General features: G+C 41.0%; 1 pseudogene; it reads left to right on the top strand.

Moving 5' to 3' along the window:
* The first annotated feature begins 1,481 nt into the window (after nt 1-1,481).
* Nucleotides 1,482-1,978, top strand: LOC118498389 (annotated as a pseudogene).
* The last annotated feature ends 6,338 nt before the right edge of the window (nt 1,979-8,316 follow it).

Below are 8,316 nucleotides of genomic sequence, written 5' to 3'. Positions count from 1 at the left end.
TTTGTCTGGGAAACTCCTTATTTTGCCTTCTGTTTTAATTGAGAGCCTTGCTGGGTGGAGTAGTCTTGGTTGCAGACCTTTACTTTTCATTACTTGGAATATTTCTTGCCTTTCCCTTCTGGCTTGTAGTGTTTCCATTGAGAAGTCAGCTGCTAGCCTTATCAGGGCTCCCTTGTATCTTATTTCCTCTTTCTCCCTTTCTGCCTTTAAGATTCTCTCTTTGTCTTGGATTTTTGCCATTTTCATTATGATGTGTCTTGAAGTGGGCCTATATGGATTCCTCTTGATTGGGACCCTCTCTGCTTCATGAATTTGTGCCATTTTTTCTCTGATCAAATTAGGGAAGTTTTCCATCATTACTTTTTCAAGCAGGTTTTCTACCCCTTGCTTTTCTTCTTCTCCTTCTGGTACCCCTATTATACAGATATCATTACTTTTTATGCTGTCTTGCAATTGCCTTTACCCATCTTCATTCTTTTTAAATCTTTTTTTTCCTTTTCTTGCTCTTTCTGTGATTTTTTTTCTACTTTTCCAACAGTCCACTAATTCAACCCTCTGCTTCATCTAGCCTGCTTTTGATTCCTTCTAATGTGTTCTTCAACTCAAAAATTGTATTATTCATTTCCTCTCGGCTCTTGTTGATAGTTTCTATTTCCTTTTTCATGCTGATGTAGCTTGCAGTAAGTTCCTCATAGTTTCCCTGTACTTTTTTTTGTAATTCTCAGTGAACTCATTGAGCTTCCTTATAACCATTATTTTGAACTCAGTATCTGATAGTTGACTTCCATCTATTTCATTTAGCTCTCTTTCTGAGGATTTCTCCTTTGCTTTCTATTAGGAGTTGTTTCTTTGTCTTCCCATTATTTGTGGGATACTTCTTGTTTGCTTCTGCTTCTTAAAATGATCTGTTTTGACTCCCTGACTTTGTGGTGTGATCTTATATGGAAGGAGACCTGTGATATTGAGTGGTACAGTCTCTTTGAACTCCTGAGCTTTATGATCTCAGGATCCCCTTTATGCCATTTATGTTGGCTTTCTGGATGTGACTGGGTTTTGATTGCTGTTGGTCATTATTTGGTTGGTCCATTCCTTCAGCTAATCGACACAGGGTCACCCCACCCATCACCTCTTTTATGATGTGTGCAGGTACTTTGAGAACAAAATCACAACTTCTAGAAAACAAACTCACACCTGCAAAAATACCCCCCTGCAATCCCACCATCAACAGCAGACTTTCCAGTATTAATAAAGGTGTAAAGAGATTAAGACTATTATAAGAAAGAACAGTAAATATGAGATGATCTACTGACAGAAAAATGATTTTGAGAGGGTAGAGACAAGAGCCCTAAAAGAGATGGGAGTCAGAGCATTGTGAGGAGGGAAAGTAAAATTTACATCATGAATAAGAAAGGGAATGGGGAAGGTGAAATATGCACAAACATGATAGAAAAGAAATGCAGGAAAAAATTGTCACAAGAGTCAGTGGGAGCCCAGGGGTGTACCAAGTCAGCCATGGGCAAATCAGCTTCCAGACAGTTTAATAATGAGGTCCTGATAGCCCACAATGAGTACTGGAAGCAGCATGACATCTCCCCATAGAAGCTCTGCAAGAAACTCAACCAGGAGGCTCAGCAGTATTCAGATGCCCTGGCCAGCACAGAGGATCCTCAAGCACAGCCTGGAGTCCAGTCATGGCCATTGTGGAGATAACCTGGCCTAGGCATCCTACAATCAGACAGGAAGGGAGGTAGTTGGTAGATGGTACAATGAAATCAAAAACTGCAACTTCCAGAAACCTGGCTTCTACTCTGGGACTGGACACTTCATGGCCATAGCATGGAAGAATACAAAGAAGATGGGAGTGGGGAAGGCCTATGCAAGTGATGGATCCTCCTTTGTGGTGGCCAGATACTTTCCAGCAGAGAATATCATCAACCAGGGCTTCTTTGAAGAAAATGCCCTACCTCCAAAGAATTAACTTGCCAAATGCAATGAGCAGGTGGAAGACTTAGAAACATGGATATGAAGTGTCTAGAACAATAAAAATGCAGCTAGGTGTCTGTTTTTGTGGGTCTATGTGCTTTTGTGTGTGATGCATGTTCAAGTCTCTTGCACACATACTTGGATATACATTTTTACATGAACCCATTCTTATCAAAAGAATGAGCCAATGAAACTTTTACTTTGATTGTTAGACCACAATTATTTGGACTTTGGGAGAAAAATCAATTTTTCAACTTTTTGTTATTTTAAAAAATATTTTATTATGGTTCAAGTACAGTTGTCTGCATTTATCCCCCACCACTCCCCCCTTTTTGCTGTTTTTAAGCAAACATTTGTATCTTTCTTACTTATAATATCCATCCTTGAACTTTTTGCATTTCAAATTTTTGTGATGCTGAGAAATGAAGTTCATCTCCTGCGATCTTTATACATTGTAACCTACTTGTGGTAGATATTTAAGAGTCAATTAATAAATTTAAAAATATATCAAGCCCTGGCTGGCATAGCTCAGTGGATGGAGCGCGGGCTGGGAACCAAAGTGTCCCAGGTTCGATTCCCAGCCAGGGTACATTCCTGGGTTGCAGGCCATAACCCCCAGCAACCACACATTGATGTTTCTCTCTCTCTCTCTCTCTCTCTCTCTCTCTCTCTCTCTCTCTCTCTCTCTCTCTCTCTCTCTCCCTTCCTTCCCTCTCTAAAAATAAATAAATAAAATATTTAAAATATATATATCACAAATCATGGTGAAGACTACAATGGATTTCATCCCACTAGCCTCTAGTATTTACCACTGTTTTTTCTTTCCAAATCAGCCTCTGGTGATGTCAGATGGTAACCCCATCTGGCCTTAGGCAGCTTGTTCAACACTTCCAGGGATCTACTGACTGTGGCTGTCTCCTTTAGTTGTTAATCTAGTCTCTCTGCACTCAGTAGTCAGGCCTAAGTGCCACATTGTGGGGCAAAATACCTTCTGGGGTCAGTGTTCTTGGTTCCCCTCAAGCTGCTGCTGCTCAGAGGGGAGTGGTCTGCCTGAGCATGATGGCTACTGCAGTATGGGGGATGACTCAGCACTGGGATCCTGGCACCTACTCTCTCAGCTCTCTCCCCAAAGCTTCCATCCCCAGTCTCTCCTCAGGCATCTCCAGTCTACTCTGTCCCCACATTTCCTGGAGTCCCGGCTAAGTGACTACAAGTAAAAATTTGTATGTTGTCCCTTTATAAGGCTCTTTGAATCTCCAGCTATCCATCTCTGGCAGAGAGAAGCCCTTCCACCTTTCACCATTGGTTATTATCTGTGTACTTTTTGGGCTCTGGTGCTCTAGGCTGGGGATCCCAGCTTAGGATTTAGACCTGACTCTTCTTAGGGAGATCCAACCAGCTGCTTAATTATCCCTCCACCTGTGGGTGCCCAGCCAGCTTTCTTGAGTCTCCACCACACTCCTTACCAGTCAGGTTGTGCTGAAGCTGATTTTTCTGTCTGTCCAAGGTTATAAGGCTTCTCTCTCACTACAACTCAGTTGTTTGTTCCAAATGATTTCTCCACAATGCAGTTGTAATTCCAGATTTGTCCTGAGGGAAGGTTAGTGTAACTTTCATTCATTCATCTGCCATCTCTGCCAATCAGCTGAACATATATTTTCATTTTTATTGAATATACAGCGATACAGTAGGCAAAATACACAGTAAGCAAAAATATATTGACAGTTGTTCATATGGAAAATAATACAATAATTAAAAATAATAATACAAGAATAAAATGTGTTTTGCATGCTCACAACTGTCAGTATACTTTTGCCTACTCATATTCAAAGGAATAGAATTAGCTAGGTCATATTGTAACTATTTCATTGTTTGAAGGCCTGCCATATTGTTTTTCCAAAGCAGGTGCACCAATTTATGTTCCCATCAGCTGAGGGTCCTGATTTCCCTACATCCTCCCTAACACATGTTGCTGTCTGACTTTTTTATCCTAGCCATCCTAGTGGGTGTGTAGTCATAACTCATTGTGGTTGTGGGTTACATTACTCTGATATCTAATGATGTTGCACAGAATTTCATTGGTCATTTGTATATCAACTTTGAAGCAGTATCTTGCTCAGAGTCCTTACTCATTTTTAATAGGGTTGTTTTTATTTTTATTGTTGAATTGTAAGAGTTCTTTATATATTATAGATGCAAGTCCCTTGTCAGGTGTATGATTCATAAATATTTTCTTTCATTCTGTGGGTTGTCTTTATATATTTTTATGATAGCAATATATGTGTATTAAACAATACAGTTTTAAATAGTCTGTGAGTCAAAGAATGAATTTTGATAGAAATTAAAAAATGTTTGGACTTAAATAAAGATGAAACACAGCATTATAAAATTTCTAGGGTGCAAGGCTTCTGTCACAAGGGAGGTGTAGGCAAATATACTTAATCTCCTTGCATAACTACAACAAAAATTACAACTAGACTACAAAATGAATATCACCCAGAAATGTCATAGAATCAAACTGTATGGAAATCCAACAATCAAGAACTTAAAGAAGCCACATTATTCCAGATGGGTAGGAGGGGTGGAGATGCAGAGATGCATATTGAGGCATGAAGATTTTGAGAGGCATGGAAACACAGAAAGGGTGGTCCCACACCCATGTGTGGTAGATGAAAATTGGGAAGGATACTTCAGGAGCCAGGGACCCCAGCTCCAGACCAGATCACACAGCCTAGGGTTCCAGCACCATGAAAATAAGCTCCCATAACATCTGGCTATAAAAACTAGTGAGGATTGGGGAATCCGAAAAAAACTATGGTTTTCTCAGGAGACTCCTGTGAAAGAGCCCATGACAGATTTACTATGTATGCAGACTCCTTCCCTCTGGGATTCAGTACCATGGCAATAGCTGGAAGGGCACCAGTGACATACAGGGAGAAATTGAAGTGGCCTACAACAAGTGGAGTGCTGGGAGACAGCTTCCTCCTGGGAAAAACTCCAGAGTCCATGTAGCAGCATTATCTCCTCTCTGAGCCCTCCCCCACACAGAGCTACAGAGTGGTCACTTGGGTTGCCCTGCCCTGCAAATTGCCTAAAGTTCTGCACCATCCAACTTATTGGTGTGTTTTTCTGCAATAGACTATGCTACTAAGATGGGGAGTCAAAGCAGCTATACCTAATACACAGAAACAATCACAGGGAGGCTGAAAAATGAGGAGACAAGAAATATGACCCAAATGAAACAACAAAACAGAACTGCAGAAAAAGAACTAAATGAAATAGAGATAAGCAACCTATCAGATACAGCGATCAAAACACTGGTTATCAGGATGCTCAAGGATCTCATTGGTACTTCAACAGCATAAAAAAAGACCCAGGATAAATGCAGGTTATACTAAGTGAAGTAAAGAGAAATCTACAGAGAACCAACAGTGGAGAGGATGAAGCTGAGAATCAAACCAATTATTTGGAATTTAAGGAAGAAAAAAGCATTTAATCAGAACAGCAAGAAGAAAAAAGAATTCAAAAAAAGAAGGATGAGCTTAGGAGGCTCTGCAACACTTTTTTTTTATATTTCTTCTTTTTTTATTTTAATCATTGCTCAAATACAGTTTTCTCCTTTTGCAACACTTCTAAACATACACACATTGGGATCATAGATGCACCAGAAGGAGAAGAGAAAGAGCAAGAAATTGAAAACCCATTTGAAAACATAATGAAAGAAAACTTCCTTAATTTTGGTGATGGAAATAGACATACAAGTCCAGGAATCACAGAGTGTCCCAAACAAGATGATTCCAAAGAGGACCACACCAAAACACATCATATTAAGCCACCTATGATTAAATATGAGGAGAGAATCTTAAAAGCAGCAAAAGAAAAGCAAATAGTTACCTATGAAGGAGTTCCCAAAACACTGTTGGTTGATTTCTCAAAAGAAATGAACACTACAGAGGATTGGCAAGAAGTATTCAAAGTGATGAACTCAAGGACCTACAGCCTAGATTACTCTATCTAGAAAAGCTATCATTTAGAATGGAAGGACAGATAAAGTGCTTCCCAGACAAGGGAAAGTTAAAGAAGTTCATCACAAAGCCATTATTATATGAAACTTTGAAGAGACTTCTTTTTATTTTTTTTTTACTTTTTTACTGATATTCCAATACAGTTGTCTCCATGTCCCCACCACTACTTTCCCCAACCCTACCCATGCCCACCTCCCACACTCAATCCCACGCCCCCTTGGATACATCCATGGGTCTAAAGAGACTTCTTAAAGAAAAAGAAGGTCCAGGAAGGAAGATGGCGGCTTTACTCTAGGCAGCGTTTTTCTCGGCTTCTGTGAAGAGGAGGGAAACTCGCGGATCGGTGGAGAAACAGAGCAAGTGAACTAGGTTACCAAATCACTTTTGAAAGCAGGACATCAAAAATTATTGTGATCACTGAAAAACCAGACGGTAAGGAGACTGCTTCAGGACAAAGGGACCCAGGGATCAGCGTGGGGTCTAGGGGTGTGCAGTCCCAAGGCCCAGTGCTCCCTGGTCTGCCTCAGGGCTCCTGGGAGAGGGGAGTCACTGCTCCCTCCCCCAAATACAGGGATTGAGAAACTCCAGGGGAGAACGTGTTGCTTGAAGGAACAGATTGGCCAGGTGGACTGGGAAAACATCGCCCAGGGACTATGAACACCCGCCCAGAGGCCTAGGAGAAGTAAGGGCCTCCAGCCGACACGACCAGGGGCAGCCGGGAAATGCGTCTGCACCCCTAGCCCGGTGGGAGTGCTGATCTGTGGAAAACACAGAGCCAGGAAGGGCTTGGCTAGCGCCCCACCAGGAAGCCTGACTGGCGTGCACTGTGAACCCAGAAGGGTCTCAGCGCGGTGCTTAGGGCGATCCTAGAGCCGGAATCTCAAAAGTTTGGTGGAGGGGCGCACCCTTTTACAATTCCCAGGGAGGGCACAGTGAATCCCAAAACGTCGTGGGTGCCTCCTGAGATCGTAGAGCTGGAACCCTGCAGGACCCTGGAGTCCGGAAGAATGTGGCAGTGACCTCCAGAGAGCAAGTGTTCTCGGGAGCTCCCAGTGTACTTGATAGACTGGCTGATATCTGGCTGGGAAGAGAGAGAAGCATTTCAAAGGTCCCTCAGCCAGCTGAAGCCAGCAAGATCAGAAAAACTGGTCTGGCCACTTAGAAACCAACAAGAGGTTTTTTTTAATTTTGTTTTGTTTTTGTGGCTGTTATTGATTGATTGATTTTATCTTGTGTTTTATGTGACATTTTATTTTTCAATTCTTATTATTTTTATACCTCGCAATCCCGTATGTTTCTCTTCCATTCATCCTAATATTATTCTTTCCACTCCAAATTTATCTCTCCTGCACTCCATCTTCTGCTTTTCTTTCCTTTTTTTTATAATCTTGCAAGTTACTGTAAATTTGTATTATCTTTTTTCTCACTTTTCTGACATTTTTTATTTTAATAATATTTTGGTATTCTTTTTCTTTCTATATAATCTTCTTTCCTTGGCTGGGTATACTGTCATTTGATAGGTATCTTAGTCACAGGGTGTTGATAAGTTAATATTCTTCATTTGTGTTCCATTAATACACATCTCAAAGTTCTATACTCTTTATTCTTGTGATCTAGATCTCATCGATTTTGCCACAAGACTGTCACTTTACTATTACTGTTAATAAGACCTAGACCATACAATTGTAAATACTACTCAATGCCCCTACCTGATCTCAGCCCACTTTGCAATTTTCTGAACTATACTATTGTGGGGGTTGTCTCTATTCTTTTACAGACTACTCCTATATACTAATGTTTAATCCAACCCTACCTTAGAACCTGACCTCCCACAGCCTCACAGCTTGCTAGATCCAACTAACAACCCTCTCGTCCCCAATAAGAGTCTTACCTTCTTTCCACCCTTTCTAAAATGTGGATAGTGGGGTGGAGGATCACGGTTAACACTATAAGGAGCCAAAGGATAACCCATCTCTTCTCTACTGGCTGCTAATGTAAATATCCTAGTACATTGTCTTGCTGGCTGAAACCATTTCGCCTTACTCCTCCAACTGATCACAAAAAAAGAGGAGGGGGAAGCTGTGAACACCAGGATATAGGAAGGAGATTGCACTACTGAATCTCACAAATATTCTACCACAGAAGTTCACACCATAATTACAGGGAATTAGAACAGGTCAATTTAAGAAACAAGAAGAAAGAAGAAGAAACCCACGAACATGAAAAAACAAAGAAACAGCCCCCAATTGAAGGGAAACGAGGAAGCCCCAGGAAAAATGCTAAATGAAATAGAGGCAACTCAACTATC

The sequence above is a fragment of the Phyllostomus discolor genome, chromosome X (assembly GCF_004126475.2).
Source record: "Phyllostomus discolor isolate MPI-MPIP mPhyDis1 chromosome X, mPhyDis1.pri.v3, whole genome shotgun sequence".
Taxonomy (NCBI): Eukaryota; Metazoa; Chordata; class Mammalia; order Chiroptera; family Phyllostomidae; genus Phyllostomus; species Phyllostomus discolor.
The sequence above is the reverse complement of the archived record's forward strand: the minus strand, read 5'-3'. Positions and strand labels throughout refer to the sequence as shown.